This window comes from Plectropomus leopardus, chromosome 3, assembly GCF_026936395.1.
Source record: "Plectropomus leopardus strain MGB_pleo_1.0 chromosome 3, ASM2693639v1, whole genome shotgun sequence".
Classification (NCBI taxonomy): Eukaryota; Metazoa; Chordata; class Actinopteri; order Perciformes; family Serranidae; genus Plectropomus; species Plectropomus leopardus.
Genome location: NC_142178.1, coordinates 3,460,883 through 3,481,676, shown reverse-complemented (window position 1 = coordinate 3,481,676; position 20,794 = coordinate 3,460,883). Strand labels below are relative to the sequence as shown.

The 20,794-nt window shown below is 40.3% G+C and overlaps 1 protein-coding gene across 2 annotated transcripts in view; it reads right to left on the bottom strand.

The window, feature by feature from the left end:
* Positions 1–20,794, bottom strand: part of LOC121942501 (endonuclease V-like) — a 145,197-nt gene that overhangs the window by 14,263 nt on the left and 110,140 nt on the right. The window contains exon 9 of one of the 2 annotated variants that reach the window (XR_015776169.1): positions 8,623–8,765. The gene's annotated coding sequence lies outside the window, so the exon portion shown is untranslated. Of the gene's footprint in view, positions 1–8,622; positions 8,766–15,644; positions 16,151–20,794 lie in introns of those variants that run through there. The other variant, XM_042485721.2, reaches the window with a different exon arrangement.

Here is a 20,794-nt window from a genome sequence, read left to right as displayed (position 1 = left end):
GCGCGTGTGTGTGTCAATTTGTGTATATATGCATCAGTTCCAGCTTAATTGGCCCAAATCTGCCACTCTGTGAGGCCGGTTACTCGCCCCTCCATGTGGCCTCTGGGGAGTGAGGGAACATAAGTGACATATTAAACTAGCACTCTCTCTCTCTCTCTCTCTCTCTCTCTCTCTCTCTCTCTCTCACACACACACACACACACACACCTGCCCACTCGCCTTGCCTCCATCTGGGAACAAAGCCAACAGACATGCAAAGTAATTAGGTCATCTGTGATTTTTAAAAAAAAATCCATATTCACTGGGATATAGAATACACACATACACACACACTCCTTTATGACATAACATTTTAACCCCATTCATCTGTAACCTGCTGTCTGACCAGATTAATTTTACCTGACGAAGTTGCAACTTTACTAAAAGTGAGTAGTAGTAATTGACAGTGTGCAGGATTCTTGGATTTCTTCATGCTCATATTATTGGATTCTACATGCCTGTTAGTGACACTTAATGGCAAACGAGAACTTCTCATAATTAGCCTACTTGGAACTTGGGCTGTCAACATTAAGGCATTTATCACGGTGCAATTAAAGTCAGTAACTAATGCGTTAATTTTTTAAACTTGCATTTATCCCTTGGTGGCATTCCGTCTTTAAGAAGATGCACTGGTCTGAGTTTTAAAGAGACTTTTAGTGATGATCCATGTATCATATCATATATTAGCATACACTCCAAATTCAGACTACATTTTGGTGATGCAAAAATGATGTGGTCAGTTTACAGAGGCCCCTTGACCTCTGACCTCAAGATATCTCAATGAAAATTGGTTCTGTGGGTACCCATGAGTCATTTTATTCCTAATCAAGACAAATATGGTCAGAATTGCTTCACCTTGTTTATATGAATTTCATAACTGTTTTGAAATGCTAAATAACAACATTTAAAACATGCGATTAAAAAATATGATTAATCACAATTAAGCATAGAAATTCTACAATTAATGACAAATTTAAAAATTAATTGTTTGACCGCCCCTCCTTTAACATAAAAACATGCACGCTTGTGCATTAAAACACACAGTGGAAATAAGTAACCCCCCACAAGTCTTAAAGGGTTACAACAAGAATCAAGGCCCTGCGTCCACCAAAGCTTTTTTTTCCAGCTAAAACACAGAAGGCGCTGCTCAGGAAACACCCAGCTGAAGCATTTTATTTCAGCTAAGATGCTTTGATTGTGTCTGGTTGCTATGATATCCACCAAAGTAAACATATCAGCAAAAGGTAGAGTACTTGCTGTTTGGATGAGGGGAAGACTGAAGCGTTCAGGGAGAGAGAATGGACCCGTCGGTGTGGGTTCATCAGAGGAAACATGATCTATCTATCTATCTATATTTATATGGTGACACTGTCTCTTATTTTGACCTCCCTGCTTAAAACAGGTCCTTTCTTTCAAAACTCAAAAGGCAGTTTTTTTTTGGTTATAAATCTGTTGCTTAGACCTTCCATTAACATCATCAGGTTATTTTCTCAGACTCGTTGTTTTCTCAGAAGTCTCCTAAATCCAGTTTCGGCATCTAAAGTGAACAGAAGGCGCAGCTTTAAAGTGTACAGCAACAGCACGACTGCAGATGTAACTCTAAATCAGACATCTGTTGTATTAAATGGTAATGCAAAGTCAACAAAGCCAAATCTCTGCTGCTAAATGAGCTTTGTTCAAATGCTGGCTGCGTACTATAAAGCTTCATCAAGACAGTGAGGGCCAGGAGAGCTAGCTAACCCACCAGTGCGGTTATAATGCCAACGAATGCCCTCATGGTCCTAACAAGCCCTGCTGATTACTCATTAGTAGTGAGGACTGTTGGTCCACATGATTCATCTCTGCATAAAACCTCACTGGCAAGGATATTGTTTGCCACTGCAGCAAAAACATTACATAATATAACATATAAATAAGTTGGAATTACATAAGCAAGCAGAGAGAAGCAGCAACTTTTTCTTGGATCAGCGGCTGGGGACTGCGAGCTGGCGGATGATGGAGGGAAACAGACAGAACGAAGGGAATCAAAGCGATGATTCAGCAACTGAGTGAAAGCCAAGCAGAAGCCATGTGGCTGCAAAGCGCACGATGACAAGGCATAGAGAGAGGAGACTTCAAATGCAAGCAGGAGGAAAAGACCCAGGTCTTCCTCGGATAGATGAGCTTCATGCTGAGAGAACATGAGAGGAGAGGGAATAAAGAGGACTGTGAGCGATGATAGATAAGGAGAATACAGGACAAAAATATCCTTACTGATGTGTTTCTAACACCATGTGCTCACCTGTGCGTGCGAGTCTGTTGGATGGATGACAAGTTGGTTTAGGCTGAGAGAAGCACCATGAGACAACAATCAGTCATGTGATGGAGAGGGAAACAGTGAAAGGATTTTACAGTGAGGTTTCTGCAGTCCATTAGTGCTTTACATCACTGTAACTGGAGTATATTGTTTTCAAGAAGCCTGTGCATTTCACAACAAGCACCATGTATTCTACTGTAACAACAAAAGATGAAGAAATCCTTCCATCACATATAGTATTGCATCTTTAGCCAAAATCTGATACAGCCATCATGTTCTGCATCTTCTCTTTATGCTCTGGGAACGCATAAAAAAATCCACAGTGTATGCAACATTTCAGACTGCATGAGTGCTCGCTGTTACAACTAAACAAACCTAAACAACACTGTCTTCACAAATAGAGTAATATTTATATAGATTTGTTACTCAGACTATTCTGTTCACTCAAAATCAGCAGGATGAGATGCTCAGAAACAGCTGTTAACAGTTTGCAGCACATGCTTTCTATGGTAACTCTGTCTTGTACCTACAGCCAGGTTTCTACAATGGGGGGAAATTAGGAGTTAGGGTCGAATTTTCTATTAAGAACCACGAAGATCAAGCAGGCTAAATGACATCTGTCAATCTGTACCTTCATTCTGTTTCAGTACAGCGGACAGCACCAACACTCTGGAGTGCCAGTAATCAACACAGACACAGCAGAGACCAGCAATAAAAAATCCTTCCTGCTTTCATGCTTATTTGTCCAAAACAGGCCATAAAACATCCACAGAGCCCTCAGCCTCCTCTCCCCTGCTTGTTTCTTTACTCCATGTCTCACACAGTTCTTTGTCCTTTTGCAATCACCACACCTGGGTCTGAATTTGGCCTGCTCAGGGTCTGACTGGTCAGCTAGTTTAAGGAAATTCAGCAAACATCATTTTCTTTTTCTCTGCCATTTTACCAGTTTCCTCCTGCGGCTGAGGGCAGGCTATCTTAATTCAAACCACAGTTTCAAATCACAACATCAGCTCACATGATGAGCACAAAATTCCCAAACTTTGTGTGCTGCGTGACCTGAAGTGCCCTCTCTTTCTCTCTTTTAAAATACAATTTAAAATGCTTCTAAAATAGGCAAACAAAGGATTTTTGTGTGACTTCAGTGGAAAATAAAGGCTTACAACACAGGTAACATTAAATGTCAAACAAAAATCTATTTACATATTTTCATAGTGAAGCAGGATCCAATTTAATATGTTCCGGTCTCAACGTGGGAGGTCCGGCAGGATCTGGCACAAATTAAGCCTTGCCAGCAAGGGAAATTGAAAAGTATTATTGGACTAAATTCTTCTTAAGTTTTGTTTTTTATATGTATATGCACAGTGACTACTTCTGGTGTTGCTGTTAATCTCTCCTCATTCATTTATTTGAGAAGCGTTAGTTCTCAGTTCTCTTTAGTTCTCTTTTAAACGAAACTTCCATCGTTCTAATCTACTTCAGCAATTTGCCACCACACTCTCCTTGCAGAAAGCGTAAAACTCTTTTCTGTGGTAACATTACTCAACCAGTGCCACTGATAATAAAGCCAAGCCGCCGGCTATATAGAGCGAGCACAACTATGTTGGACAGCAAGTATCAATCAAAGAACTGCGATACAATTATTGTCAAATGTGACATTCTGCCACACAGTGTGCAGATACAGTGCAACCTGTCACCCACTCATTGCCTCCACATGAATCAAACAAATGACCTATATTTCATTAAAAACAGCAAATTTCAGTGTAAGGTGACAAGTTTGCAACACTGACTTGCTTTGGGTATTTGGTTGGTTCAAAGGGACGACAGAAAGGAGAAAGAGAGATGATGGAGAAGACATGCAAGCCTCGGGCCCAAAGCGGACTCCATCAGGGAATGCTGTGGACCTTGTTTGGTGTCCCTGCCATGGGGGCTCCCCTTTATTAAGATCTTTTGAAGGGATTTGTTACAATAAGAGAACTTTTGAATAACTGCAGACCCCCAGCTCGCTGTGGCATGTTACTTTGCTTTGCCTGCTGGAACATTTGCTACTGGTTAAAAATATTTATGTTGGAGCTGGACTTGTTTGATACCTATGAGGACCCCCCCAATCCCTCCCAAAAGAAGGACCCGAGAGCACGTCATGAAAGTTCAACGTATCAACGATGGTTCATAAATCTTACACAACAGTTGGTATGATATCCTACAAATCAATGCCCCAAGAATTATATCGCTTCCTTAGCATAAAATTATTTAATTAATGTAGTGGTCCTGAGGGTAAGTTAAGGGGAATTATCTTCCAATGGTAAAGGTTGGGAAAAGAAACATGATGAGGACATGCCTTAAAATGACTCAGAATTCACACTGGTCTCTTAGGGAAAGTCCTGTGATTTCTGACATGGTGAAGCAGGAATCATGAAGAAACATGATTCTCAACTAGCATCGCCACTCTTGACCAGCACATTAATATATCATGGTGAATGGAGTGTAATATTGATGTCCTATTGCAACTTTGCCAAAAAAAAAACATCAAACTCCTTCTGCACAAAAATGTACTGTAGCAGAAAGGAATGCAGCAGCACAAAAACAATTAATTTATCTTTAAATGTGGCGCATGCATAGAATTTCAGATTAAAAGCAAGTCTAAAAAATGAACACAAACAAGCAGTCATATTGCAATCATCCTTAAAGAGAAAAACAAGTGTTTTGATGCTCTGCAGTAGAACATGACTTCATGAACCAGAGATGGCTATATGTGGGCTAAAGGCCAAGCTATTCAGGGTCGATTTCTCCCAACCCCCTTACCAATTACTGCTGTGATGTCCCAAAGAAAGACAACTTGAGCCCTATGCACACTGCAAAAATCCCTCGCCTCCCTCTAACCACACACAGGTAGCTCAGAGATTCATTAAAAATCCCTCCTCTGGTCTTCTCTCATGTGCACGTCTCCCCTAAGGGACTCCTGAGAATCTCTTCTCCTCCCTGTTCCACTTAGCCGGGCCTCAAACTGACTTTCACATTGATGAACAAGCAAAGAAGTCACCTTCTGAGGGTACTCACCACCGTACGACACACTTTTTGTGATGTGCTGTCAGAAATTTCTTGTGATCACCAAGAAAGAGTATTAAAAGTAACACATAAGAAACCAAGAAAAAACACAAGAAGGTTTAGATATCAACCTTAGCCAAAAATGTAATATTGTAATGTTCATAAAAGGTCTTTTTTCAAGGTCCATATTTTCACTCGTCATTGCAGGAAAACACAGGTGTAATTAACCATAGTAATTACAACTGTATTTAACATCTTAAGGACTTTTAATCATGGCTATTTAAAAATGCGTCATGAAAAGTCAACATGTCTCAAAAAAAATTATCCAGTGATTTAAGGATGTCCTTCCCAATGTTAGGCAAACGGGGAAAAGTCTTTTTTGGCCAGTGTGCATCACATGACGCTGTAGTTCCACTTTCAGCCACTACGTAAATTTAGCATCAGAGTGTGGCGCACTTCCTGGGGGATTGGTTCCAGGACCCTGGCTCACCTGTACACTTAATGTAACTGTGCCATCCCTAATAAGATTACACCTGTGCTTTTCCTGCTATAAAAACCTACCTAGCACCACTGAGCTAGCTAATCTTACAGCTTAGTCAAGAAAAAACATGTTAATGTTAATAACTTGCACTGTAATGAACATCTTTCATAAATCAATAAATGCACACTCCCTCCTGAATGATGATACTGCAAACATGAATCTGCTCACAACAAGATCTGTGGATTGCCTGTGGAGTCATGATTTCTTGAAAGAGACATCGCGTTGAGTTTTTCAAATGCATTGGCAATTTTAGCACCACAAGCTGAATGCCATCTAGTTCTATTAATTTGGGGATAAAATCCCTATGGCCGATATCTCCAACACTCTGCAACTCACACCAAAACAATCCAGACTGATAAAAAGCACCAACAAGGGAAAGTATATATTTTTCATTTGGGGGTGAACTTCCCCTTTAAAGCTTCTATAATCATTATTTTATGGCGATAGATCAAATGGCTGTGCGTATATAAAAAGCGTGGTAGTGATGAACCCACAGATATGTATCAACCAACTCTGCAGGCTCTATGAAACATTTAGCATCAGCCCGTTGTTTTGGTTTTTGTTCACAGCAGGTTTGGACACAGCAGGCAGCTGCTTTCTGTGAAAAAAGCCCTTATCAACCTGTTTTCAGTCTGTTGATGAAAAATATCGCTATAAATGTTCGTCAACAACCTCTTTCTCCATGACTAAGATGAGAAGATGAGAAGACAGCACCGACATCGTTAAATGCCAGCTGTGACTGTATTAACATGTAATACTGTTGGTGAGACTGAAATGTAGTTTAAAAACAAAAACTGTACTTAAATCTGTCTTCATTGTCATTGACAATAAAGACGACACATCATATGAAAGACTGTTCAGCTAATATGTATGTGTGTGTGAGTGTGTGTGTGTGTGTGCATGGTCGGTGTTGCAAGAGTCGGTCACACACAGGGGGACGCTGTTGTGAAACTGTAGCGGGACGAGTAATGATTCATCATAAAAAGAAAAGTCTCAAATTAGATTGATTAACATGACAGAAAAATATTGGTTTGGGCTAGACTAGATTGACTGAAATGTCTAGCACTATAGCTGATAATGCTAAATTATGGACAACAAATCTATCCATCTAATCTATGGCAAGAAAATTGAATTAGAAGTTATTTGAGGGAGAAATGTGTTGATGTTTTCACAGCGATATAAAAGAAGATATGAGAGAAAATAATGATACATATAGTTAAAAGCCTTTTGAAACAGTTATTAAATACATCATTTTAATGTGAAAGACGGTTATTTTAGGTTTTAAGAAATGCGTATGATTGACTTTGTGTAATGCAATGCTAGTTTTAGTTTTTTTGTCTCTGTTTCTCTGGCAAAAAAGGGGAATAAATCAAAACAAAATTTAAAAAATAAGAATCTTTGTTATTGGCTGTATGACAAATTGTTGTCAGCTCAGAGTGTCACAATCAGTGCATCTCTAAAATAAATGCCAATAATGTAAACAATCAGCTGAATGGACCTTTTTGATGTAGTTAAACAGAATGCTTGCTAAAGAAGCATAAATTTGGTTGCCTAAGAAATGGGAAAACAACAGAAGCTAGATTGAAATCACCTTGTGACAGATCATTTTTAGTTGTAGTGGTTGTAAAAATCAATTAATAAATGTCATATCTAAATCCTGTTTGCAACACTTTAGTGGCCTGAAGTAATGTTCTTGGGTGGGTTTTTTCCTTGATCTTTATGCTGAAATGAAGTAGAAATCCACATTTTAAAGCTGATATTTTAAAGAATTTCTTCCCGAGAGGACATATGCCCAGATCCTCCTTAGAGGATTTGCATTTTTGTCAACTTTTTCACTCCTTATGAGTTTGCAGCCCTGAAACTAACAAGGACATCTGACACAGGCCTAAGACCAAAAACAAAAACAAACATCATCAACATCAACAGCAAAAAAAAAACCCTTACAAAATAATCACTATTACAATGCCCTGTTCACTACCTGTATGACAGCAAACAGCAGACAGACAAAGGTAGTGACAAGTTGACAAGCATAGTGGAGCAGCTAAGGAGACATATTTCCTGAGAATGGATGGAAACTAAAATAGAACTGGAAAAGTAGTGAAAACATTAATCAGAATGCTAGCCCTTATCTTTCAAGTTTTTACTTATCCTGAAAAGGTGTATAAATATATATATATATATATATTCAGAGTGCTGCATTTAAACCCAAACCTCACACTAACTCGACACAAAACTAAATGACTGCTAATGCTGTTCTGTATCCGCTAGATGTGTAAATAAAGATCTATCCGCTGAGAAAATTCACACATACAACATAGATAGATAACATGTCAGGGTCATGTTAACAGCCACTTTCCTTTGTCCCTAAGTGGCCAAAAATGCAGGTTATACAAGTTAAGTCTTTGAAAATCTTTGTGGCTTTTAGTCTGTGACACACACTTGACACTTGAAGCGTCAAATTGCACTTCATCTCATAAGAGCAGCACAGCAGGTGGAGGAGAAGAACGCCAGGAGACAGCCAAGCAGAGGACAGAGTCAGGCAGACGGAGATGAAACTCCTCACCAAAACTGAATTTCCAAGGAAATCCTGCATGTTAGCCTTGGGAATTCTCACCCGCTGCCAGCACACACACCAATGCACACAAACACACATCTTCACCTGTACATGAGCACACAGTGTCCCGAATGCATCAAAGAGTGTTACCTTCAGTCAGAGAGGCACATAAAAGAGGAAGTGCTTCTTTCTGTTCATCTTCTGTGGAGCTCTGTGTGACGTGATTTTTGTCTTGGCCCTTTTAATCTGATTCCAGCTGAAAAGCACCGCAGGGCCCTGCAGGTGTACTGTAGCTGTTCCAGGAGGGAGACACAGACAGACATACAGTTAATATTTCATGTCTGGAGAGACTTTCAGTGCAAGAAGAGCTCAGGACCACATGAAACACTGTTTGATGGTTAAACCAAGTGGTGAGAAATCACCTGGAGGAAACCTCCGGGATGAAAGGGACCGAAAGCACTTCGTCTCTTCCTTCTCTTGGAAGTAATTCATCTGAGAGAATCTGAGATCGTTTTGGACCACAGAAAAAGCAAAGTATGAATCTGTAGCCAGTCCCTGTGATTCTGTGCAGTCAAGCATCTGTGACAATGTTCCTGCGTACATTCTCACAAACATACCGAGGATGCACTCTCTCTCTGTTTTATAATAAACCGCTTAAACTAAGCTGAATCCCTCCTACTACACAGAATAAAAGGTCTGGATGAGCTAAACAGCATTGGAGAAAGTTTGGACAGCACCAGTCTGCATGGTTGCTTTCCTCATCACCTTTTTCACTCCTTATGAGTTTACACCTCTGAAAACTGGGAATCTCTGGAGTTTTTAGGAGATGCATTCAGCAGCTCATCATGTTCCTATTTTCTTTTCTAGATTTGGTATGAAAACTGCAGCCAGATATAGTCAGGAATTGTCGCTGGAAGCTGCATCTTATTCTAGGTTATGCTTCATCATCATTGCGTCATGGTCAAAATCTTCCCCTTCTCCCTCTGAACTCATTAAATAGTGCTGCTCTGTCTGTGCTTTCAGTGTTCAGGACGCCAAAAGCCACCTTCTGCATCCAACTGGAATGCAGCTGGATTGCGGCATGTGAGAATGTGCTCGGACAGAACCAGTGGCGTTATTATCAGATGCTGGAGGATGTCTGGGTGGCAGCAGGTGCGTCTACATGCAACACACACGGGTGACATCACTTGAGAACACAGCTGGACAGAACCGGTTGTGTGTGCGTGAAATGCTGAAGGACAGTGTCAGGTAATAACGCTGATGACATCGACATAATACAAGGTGTGCGAGTGCACTTATAGGGTGGGTGGGTGAGGAGGTGGATGGGTCCCACAAACAACTGACTTTCCGAGGTTCACTTCCAGTGTGGATGTGTGTTTTTTTTCCACACCTTAACATGTGCTTCTTTTGCGTAAACCTTACCATCCTTAAGTTTGGTGCCTAATCCTAACCTCACCTAAGTCCGCACTGTAAATATAAGGACCGTGCTGCTTTATCCCACCACGTGCATTTGTTGACATCACTGCAATGGCATCCCGGAGTGTAAACAGCTGATGCAGAGGGATACCTAAATCATCATAAGTAGATGCAGGAGGTCACTGACAGAGTGACACTATGTGACGAGTCGGTCAGAAGACAAGGTGGTGCCTCTTTTTCTTCCAAGCAGCTGGCAAATTGGTGTCTGCAGTTGAGGTGCTCCTTGTGTGCTCTCCCCCTACACTCAGTCTCCACATTCAGAGTAGACTAGTTGTAACAAAGGTATAAATGGCAAATATAGTGAGGTAAAAAGTAAACTCAACATCAAAAGCACTATAGTTCCTTCTAAATACTTTTTTTCTCACGGGTGTTACTTGTACTGAGCCTCTATCCACTGCTGCTTATGACAGAGCTTGACTCTACTGTAAATTGTTTCAATTTAGATTTGACTGGAGCTTGTTGAACTTAACTTCTTTAATCTCTGCAAGACAAAACATTTGAGACATTTATGAGTAACAAAATAGATTTAGACAGATAAAACTTACCATGATATGAACAAACACCTTTGATTAACTACAGTCAATAATAAAGGTAGAAATATCCACCCTAAAATACATAAGCATGTTTAAAACACTCTTGGTGATAAACACTGACTTAGATATTTCTCTGCTGTGTTGGTGCTGTGCAGAGAAAGAAATATCTTTGCTAGCTAGCTATATAACCAAAGCCAAAATTTGTGCCTGTTTTTTACAGGTTATCAGACGACATTAAGGGAATGTAAGATATCCCAGACTAGACAATTTAAGAGTGAATTGCAAGATTGATTACAAAATACCTTCTGTAATTCTTTAAGTGGTCCTCAGTGTCTCCAGATTGTTAATGTGTCTCTTGTGAAGAGATTCCTCATCCTGCTGCAGACGCCTCTCTAAACTCTCAGTGTCTATCTCTGAAGCTCGTCGACTGCAATCAAAAGAAAACTGAAAACTTCGCTCTTCTCTTTACAAAGAGCTGTGGCCCTCACCTCTGTTTCACTCGCCATTCTTTGTTGGATTGCTGCAAATCCGCTAAGAGAAATGTCTCAAGGGCAGCCACGGTTTTAGAGCATCTTCTCATTTGTACATAGCGGGGCTTCAAAAGTTCGGAGGATTGATTTCTAAAGCATTTCCTTAATTCTTGTCTTGTGCTTTCACAGACCTTTTTCTCACAATGTACAGGGAGAATACAGAGAAGAAATATCACGGTTCTCAATGTTAAAGAGGAGTGTCCCTCCTGCTGAAGCCTGTGGACTTCATTGCCTCTGAAATTACATTGACGATTTTTAACCAGCTTTGTTTCATAACAGTGGGGGTAGGAATGGCAACAGCAAAGCACTTAACGATACCCGGAGTGTAATATGAAGATGCAGAAGTCCACTGCAAAACAAACATGGGATGAGAATGTGTTGGTTGGAGTGTGCATTTTGTCACACACAAGCGGGAGCATTTATTGGTCTCGTGCAGCGCAGTGCATTCTGGTAGTTGTTGGTTTTTTACCTCTTGATCAAAAGTGAAAGCCACAGTCCATTTTTTTTCTCTGGTCATGTTGCACCAATTTCAAAAGTATTTGCATATTTCTGCTGCGATAATTCATATTGCACAATTTATTATGCTTCTGTCTCTTCTTTTGCTACATATTCCTGTGTCTTAATGTCCAATATTTAACATAATGTAGAGAAGCAGCATTTACTACTTGAACATTCTGTTTACTTTAGATTTAGAATGATTTTGCATTATTGACCATCACCTCTTGGCTAAATATAATTTATAGCATCACTGTGTTAGAATAAATAAATGTTATATCTAGCATAATATACATTATATGCTGTATTATATATATTTAAAGAAACATATGTCGGCAATTTCAACTCCAAAAGCCAGGTACTAAAAGTCCAACCTTTGTTTGCAAGTTATCAAATGACTAACTTCATTTTACAGCAGGTTACAGGGATCAGGGCTACAGCCTTGTAAAAAACAATATTTGATATTATGAGCCACAAAAGTCAGGAAAAAATCAAATATTTCAACACCAAATAACATCTAGGAAAAAAAGACAGGACAATTATAGAGCTAAGAAAAACATTTAGACATTGGATTGTGGAGATAAAAGGAGGTCAGAGTTGATGGTGAGCAAAAAACAAACCAGCTTTCTTTGAAAAAAAATATGTGGGGAACAGGAGAGACAGAAAAGCTGCTGAGAAAACTGTGGCAGAGCTGTCAGAAGAGGACAGCAGGATCGCTGCCCTCTGTCACAGTACTCAGGTGCTGAATAACCAAAAAGCAAAGATGTCCACCCAAGTTTTAACTGCTCAGGGCCTCTGAAACGCAGATTGAAAGGGGAGACGGAGGAGAAGATGGAGGGGTTGCAGGTGGGAAAACTGAGGAGGAAACAGAGAGCAGCAGAGGTGGAATCCTGTAATGGAAATACTGCTAAAGCTTTAGCTTTGTCTGACTTGTGACTTGTTAAATGTTCATATTTGGCGATGGTTGGCGCAGCTGAAAATTTAAGCAGGTGGCAATGGAAATAAATGCCTTCTAACAGGTAGGAAGGTTTTGAAATAGAATATGTCCTTTAGCTTTGGTCTACCTCTCTGTCTGAAATCAAGCATCGATTGTTTCAAAAGAAGAAAGAATTTTGAGCGGTAGCTTTGCCTCTTTTATCATGATTTCCATCCATCTGTTTATGCACATTTTCAATTTATGCGGAACAAAAGTTGAAACCAAACTATCAAAGTTGAAATGCTTGAAAATAGTTTTCTCCTCTTGGCTGAGCTAGAAGTTATTCAATCCATAAAGGCAAAATGCAAACAAAGTGCAATGGAAACAGACTAAATCCTGACGTTCAAGGCACTTGTGAATTAAACATCCACTAAAGCTTCCACTGACGAGGCTGAAAATAGCAGCAGAAGAGAACCTCAAATCTGTGTGGGGCGATGAGGAGACTGTAGCCTTCCTCACATTAATACATAAAACAAGCAGAAAAATCTATTTCCATGTGGTTTTTCACTCATTTTAGGATGCACTGGTGCTCTTTTAATTAATGCCTTTTGCTGCATCTTCTTCCTCTGCAATTTTTTAATGGCAACTTACATTTCCTTTTGAAAATTTCCTGCAAATATGGTGAAAACAGCTAGTTTGATGACTGGATGTATAAAGAAACCTGGACATAGCATTTAATGTGAGGCCCTGTTCATTCTTAATAACTGCTCAGTGGCACATGAAGCCAAAACTGCTGCGTATAAAAGTACCGTCACAATCTGCACAGCTTCAGCACCGTGCGGCTCAAAAAGCAAGCGCACGAGAGACTTTCTTCAGCTGAGCCAGCTGCTTCTGATTTACAGTGCAGAGCAAGCTGCTTGGAAAATGTAGTAAACTTAGCTACCTGTTACTCTACATCGAAATAAAGTTTTACCACATTAAAGCTACACAGAAAAATTTTGCAAGCTAAGCTACAAAAAATGCCAAAAGTAGCTTACTACTTGCAAAGCTGCTTTTTGTTTTTAACTTTATGTAAAATCAGCATTATCTCAGTGACAAGAAAAAACTTTCAGGCAGGCAACAAAATAGACCTTAGTAAAAACTTTTCTTTTTATGGGACTTTAGAACATGAACATGTCCTGCAAATAACACGACATCAGTATGAGACTCTCTCCTCTCCTCCTGCATACTGTTCTCTGTATCTCTTGCTCTTCTCTTGGCCTTTGTTATGGCCTATATCTCTACTGTCCACTGCAAATCCACTCAGTAAATCAGTAATAAATATGCACTTCACATTGCCTTTGGCCTCTTGTTCAGCCATATTTGCTGTCCCTCTTTTACAGTCTAACAATGTCCTGATTTGCTCTATCAGGAAACACTGACGTGTAGATGACGTCTGCCATCTGCTTTCAGTGAGGTCCACTCCCTCCTGTCTGTCCTGTATCTTGTATATCTGTAGCTTGTGCTGTTAGTTGTATTTACCTCTAACATGCACAGAAAGACACATGAAAGACATGTCAAGAAGCACAATGTAGCCAATCAGAGACAGAGTAGGCCCGGTCTCGTGAAGCAGCAAGCACATTAAACTGCAGGATTATGTAACGTCACACAGAAGTCTTCATGCCTTGATGCTACTGAAAAGCTATTGGACTTGGAAAATAGCAACGTTACCACCCAACTACTGTGAAATAAAGTAATGTTAGTAATGTCGCTACTGCCCAACACTGCCTATTCATTGCTCTGTAAACTTCAGTAAGGATAAAGTGATTCAATCTAGAGCTCTTCTCAACTTTCTAAATGTTATTGGATGGAATGGATCACATCATGGTGATGAAATTAGTCATTTTACAGGGGTTGTAATGTTCAAAAAAATGTATCCACAGATTTACAGATGTCTCTTTAGCCATGTAAGTCTATGGGAAAGTCTATTTGAGCTGCAGGTTGTAATACCACTGTTTGGCCATTACGAAAATTGGCTTCAAAGCCATGGATATATTACCAGTGGGGCCCCACTCATTCCTATGGAAGTTGCTCAATTGAGTAGGCAAAAAAATTAAAATAAAATAAATATTTCCGCAGTAGAAAACTACCTGGATGATCAGCACTGCTTCCACATTGCTGGTCCTATGGAGCAGGCGCACTAGAGACTTGCAGCTGTCGAGCACAGCCAAGGGCGACTAAGTGGCCAACTTCCGCTAGCAGAGAGGTTGACTTCTCGTTTAGCGCTTTGCTAGCTTGATTTGTTATCAAATAATTAAATTTTGCAGCTTTTTTAGACTTTATAAATGTTATCCGACCAAAGGAATTAACTCCTGGTGGTGAAATGAGTCATTTTGTGGGGTTGTGATGCTAAAAAAAAAACCAACAAAAACCCCATCATCCACTGATTTACAGATGTCTCTTTCCAAATGTAAGTCTATAGGAAAAAGTCTTTCTGGGCCCAGTGGGTCCAGCAAACCTCAGACTTTTATAGGGGAGTCTGGTATCGTTCCCGTCTGAATGGGATGATTTTTTTCTCTACTTTATCGTGTGCCTCCTTCCCCTAACTCTAACTATCTGTGCTAGCATGTGCGTTCATTGACATCCCAGCCTTGGTTGCCAGGTGCTTGTGTTGTCTAAACGTAACCATGTTCCCCGTCATCCCACCATGTACATTTGTTGACATCATGGTAACAGCATCCTGGAACATAAACAGCAGATGTGAAAGGATACCTGGAAGGTTATACGTAAACGAAGAAGTCCACTGCAAAGTGGCAACATGTGACAACTGTGGATGAAAACATGATGCTATTTTTATACATGAAAGAATTATAAATAAGCCTTTATGTGACGTAAGCAGCATGAAACAATTTGCCCTCCTTTAAATGCCACAATCTGTCCGTGCTGTACTGTATCTACAGTATTTTCCCAGTGTCCTGCGCTTTGTCATCCCTCTGACGTGGGATCAGTCCGTGCCCTCCGCCAGCTGATCCTCTGACCCCTCCTGCTGATCAATACAGCCCCATCTGACCACTTCTATTCCTAGCCACCATCCCTGCAGAGTCAGCCCCCTTCCTCCCTGCCCTTCTTTCCGCTCGCCTTGCTGGGACCGGCCTGGCACAGCGGTGCCCCTGCCAAGTCTGACTCATGTAAAGAGAGACACTCAGTGACGACACATTATGCACAACATGGCCAGTGGCAGTGTGTGTTGCATGTTGTTTACTGTTCTCGTCTAGCTCACTGTATAATTGAACATGAAACACAATTCACACAACCAATATATCAACTGATGACCAACACTTTAAAGCAGACCAGGGACGTTTATGATTTATTTACAAGGCTCCCTGTTTGAAAAGCTGAGTGACCCAAAAATGTAAGGAGAACAGTGTATAAAAAGAGCCACTCTGACCCATATCCAGTTTAAATATGGGCCGAGTGCATAAAAAGATACAGTTAATCTGGCGGCGTCTTGGCCCAGACTAAAACAGCTGCACTTTTAAAAGCACATGAAAGTTACAACAAGCACTCATGCTCTCTCCTCTCTTTGTGTTTGTGTGTGTGTGTATGTGCGTGTGTGTGTGTGAAAAACAACAAACACACACACACACACACACACACACACACACACACACACAGATGATGGACTTCAAAGTGGCCTTCTGCAGCCGCTGGTCTGCAGAGTTCCTGAGATTGTTTGCTGCATTTGCAACCTGAAAAAAAAGAAGAGACGAAAAAGAATACATTACTATCTACATCTCAGTTATTCAGCAGTTGCTCTGAGCTCAAATTGCTAAAAACTCAGATGCACAAAATCCAGCCTCGCTCTCCCATTCAACCACCACATGTTACAGTTCCTATAACAGTGCCGCATCTTGCAAATATTGCAAACCTTCTTTCACTGTCCAATTCCTCCTTCAGCTGCACCATTAGTTGACTTGGGTGCACCACATGAGAGGAAAATGAGCTATTTCTAACATGTCACACAGTCTTGGGAGATTCACCATAACAATATGAGCATATATTATTACAATGCATCCTCTTCTCTCAAATATTACAACCCAGCTATTATTCAAAATAGCCTAATTAAAAAATTGCAGGATATAAGAGCCTATAAAAATATTTTACCCGTTGTAATTAAGTTGAGACATCCTTCATTATGCAGCTGACATCCTGCCAGGGGGCTGTGATAGTCTGCTGTCACCGAGGACCCTCGCCGTGCACATTATCTTTATGTAAAGTTTGATTAACAACAGAATCATCGCTGTTACAATAAAGTGCAACACTGTGAGATCGGTTTTTGCAAGGACAGCAAGTGCGTTCTATGTCTCGCACAAGGTCAGTCTCAAATATTATTTGGTCTCTGTCAAAACTATTTTTCAATAAGCTTCTCATCATCAAGTGTTCCCAAATCATCATGTCCTGACATATAAGCAGAGATAGGATTTCCTGAGCAAATTATCCTCATACAGTGGTTCACATGATATCTTACAAAAATGCACACACAACATTCAAGTAATACAGATTAAGTCTAGTAAAAGAACCATGATTGGACGTCAACACATTGTGTACTTCATGTAAATTCACAAAGTTTAGGTCTACATAGGTTAACGAAAAGCCACATAAGTTAGGTTTTGGGAAAATAAAGTTCCATTGATTAGGTTTAGGAAAAGAAATGGTTGAGCATCATGACGTTATGTACTTAACATAAAGTTACGTAAGTTAGTTTTGGGAAAATTAAGTTTCGTTCGGTTTACAAGTTATGTACATTACGTTTGGGAAAAGAAACATGGTGTTATATGGCGTTGTCATATTATGTACTCATTGTTACTCTTCAAAGGCTAGGTTTAGGAAAGTAAAAGTGCATAGGTTAGGTTTGAGAAAAAATCTGATTGGGCATCGTCACATTATGCACTTAACATGAAGGTATGTAGGTTAGGTCCAGGTAATTGAAATAATGTAGATTAGGTTTAGGAAAACTTTGGGCATCGTCATGTTTCAGACTTAAAATAAAGTTATGTAGCTTAGGTTAGGTTTAGGAAAAGAAACACGGTCGGGTGGCGCACCTTCAATAAAAAATAATAAAACTCAAAGCTCAATCGATTTCTCACACATCTCCTAGGGCAGGGGTCGGCAACCCGTGGCTACGGAGCCGCATATTTTTTAATTCGTTAGTTTTAATTTGTTAGTTTTTAAAACGTAATTCTAAATTTGAAGATTATGGTGATCTTGTAACATCTACATAAAACGTGTTAAAGTTTTTTGTCGCTCTTAATATGTGTCACAACCACCAATGTGCGGCACCCGCCAGTGCGCGATTTCTTGAACATTTCGACCCCAAGTAGGCCAACTATGGAGAATTCTAAGAAAAGTGTCTGAAGAAAACAGAATGTTTAATGCTACGTGGGCAGGTTCATTTGCTTTCACTGCTGACGAGATTGGTTTACCAGTATGCTTAATATGTAATAAGAAACTAGCAAACAACAAGATGTCCACTGTCAAATGTCACAAGACATTTCCAGAATAAACACGCATCCTTTGCTCAAAAATATCCGGATGGAGATAAGAGGAAAAAATCTGTTTCGGAAGTTTCGGAACTGATGCGGAAGGTTGATCTGAGCAAAAATCATTTCAAGAAGTGGATGAAGTCTGCAAATTCAAATACATATGCTAGTTTTGTGGCCGCTCACAGATGGAGAATATATAAAAGAATCTTTTATTAAGATTTCAGATGATAAATTCGGAGTATTTACATTCTGCAATCATCACAATGCAAACATTGTTTGAGAAACGATTCTGTGAGTTTAGAGAGGAAAAAAACGCTCACTCCCTTAAGCATTGATCCATCCCTAACGAATACCACTGCTTTGGCAGGTGTGAGTCAACCTGATCTTGAGATAGAAATGGCCGACATAGCCGATAAAGACGTATGGGTGTCCAGGTTAAAACACTTGACAGCAGACCTTGAAGGTTTTGCCTGTCAGAAGGCCGTTCTTGCTCAGAATCACAATTGGAGTGATACTGAAAATCTCCCCAAACCGGACAAACTTGTGTTCGAAACATGGAATGCTATCCCCGACATTTATGTGAACATGAAAAAGTATGCGCTTGGAGTCCTGTCGATCTCTGGATCCACATATGTATGTGAGCAGGTGTTCTCCAACATGAACTTTATTAAAAACAAGCATCGCGCACGCCTCACAGGCGACAGCTTCCGATCCTCTGTAAAGATGAAGGTGACGTCATACAGCCCTGATGTGTAGACGCTGTGCGCTGAGGTTCATGAGGAGAAATCACATTAACCAATTTGCAGGAGTTCATTGATTTCACAAATGCAACACTTTGTAGTTTGATTATACATAGCATAAAGGCAAAAAACCCCCCAAAACGTTATATGCAGTGTTATATCATCTTAAATGTCAAAAGGGTTTTGTGGCTCCCGGTGTGTTCTTTTCTGTGGGAATTGGGTCCAAATGGCTCTTTGAGTGGTAAAGGTTGCCGACCCCTGTCCTTGGGAAAACGTGTGTGTTTGTTGGACTTATCCACCACCGCAACCTACCTCATTATGTGGACTTTGGCTTTTCATACTACTTTTCTCCTCACTCCATTTCATTAGTTACATGATCATTCATATACCCTCTTGATTACGTAGATAAACAAACTCTATTGTATTACTTTTCGTGCGTATAGATAGGAACAGTGCATGATAACAGCCTGTCATAAGGTAGCCCTGCTGAAAAAAAAGGGGCTTATTAGATCAGCCTCAGGTATGTTTTTACATAATTTTTGATAGTTTAACTGGTCATATCAGCTTGTGATGGTCACTCTGGCTGGTTTATTTATTGAAGTTCCTGTAAATCTGAAACCAATTCAATGTCCTAGAGTATAGAGAAATCGTGACGGGGAAGTCTTAAATGCAAAAGGCATAAATCAATTCAGTCTACTGTCATGCGATATGCATAAAGATAAATGTGTACAGCTTGATAGGCTGGTCACACTAGCATGTCTGGCTGGTGGCCCACCCAACTAAACCATCAAAGACCAGCAAAAACTGGGTCAGGACCATCTAAGACCGTCTTCAACCAGCTAAAACCTGCTGCTGGTCTTTAGCTGTTTTTTTTTCAGCAGGGAAGAAAGCTGATAAAATGCTTTCACTCCTGGTCCAAAAGATAGGACCAAACATGCATCATGCTGAATATTTTTGGCCAGTTGGGAGTTTTTTCCTACCCTGAGATGCTTCATGAATACAGGTCCTGATCCCTTAATAGGAAAGTATCCAGATCTGATGGTATAGGAGATTAATTTTAGCTTAGAGGTGAATTTACTCCAAGGGGCTTTATTAACACAGTACTGAACACATCATGCTATCATGCCATGCTATTTCTGTGCTGTAACAGCAAAAACTGGAGCCCAACAGTGAGGCCCATTAGCAGCCTCCGCCATTATTTCCCCTCAAACTGTGGAGACCTAAGCCTGCCTCCCCGGTCCAGTTAGTTTGGACCCTACAGCAACACAACACAAAGCAATTTGCACTGAATAGCCACCCAGGACATTGTCTGTGCATTACAAAGGCAATCGCCATCAGCAAATAAACTGGAAGAGAGCGACACTGAGCGACAGAGCAGCTAAAAGAAACAAAAATCAGGAATTGAGAAAGAAAGATGGATAAATAGCAGAAAAGAGAGAGCTGGGCGGAGAATGAGACAGCGAGCTGTTATCACGGTACAGGCGGCCACAGCGTTAGTCAAGGTGCTGAATGGGCAATAACAGGACAGCATAATAGAGTTGTAATGGCAAGAGAGCAGACATTACATAAGGCTGACTTAGGGTCAGTGTTCGAGGAAAGAATATGAGGCCCCCGCAGCGTCCGCAGCAGCCGGAGGGCGTACATGTCTAATATTAGTTATTAGATATGGACACACTATGTCATGGTGGATGATTATGAAGCGGTATTATTAGTTCTGTGCATGTGGGTGTATGCATGTGTTTGATGACTCAAGTGGCCACATTTTTTCTGCAAAATCATCACTGCAGGTGAATAAAACACACAGCACCCCTGAGTCTGTCCTAATAGAGCAGCACAACACAAAGTAGCTTGTTTCACCTCTTTTCTGTGAAACTGAGGGTTTGTAAAAAGTAGTAGTATTGCACAAAAAAGGTATAAGGTTACTATAATTAGTGCTGTTTTGTCTTCCCTTGTATGACCATGCAGATCATTAGGTATATCTGGGCATTACCAATGGCAGGATTAAAGGATTATTACAGTTTATTGTAACCTGGGTCTTTTGCAGCTTTCAGCCATCATCCCCATTAGTAATAATGACATTGTTCTCACAGGATAATTGCTGAAATTTGAG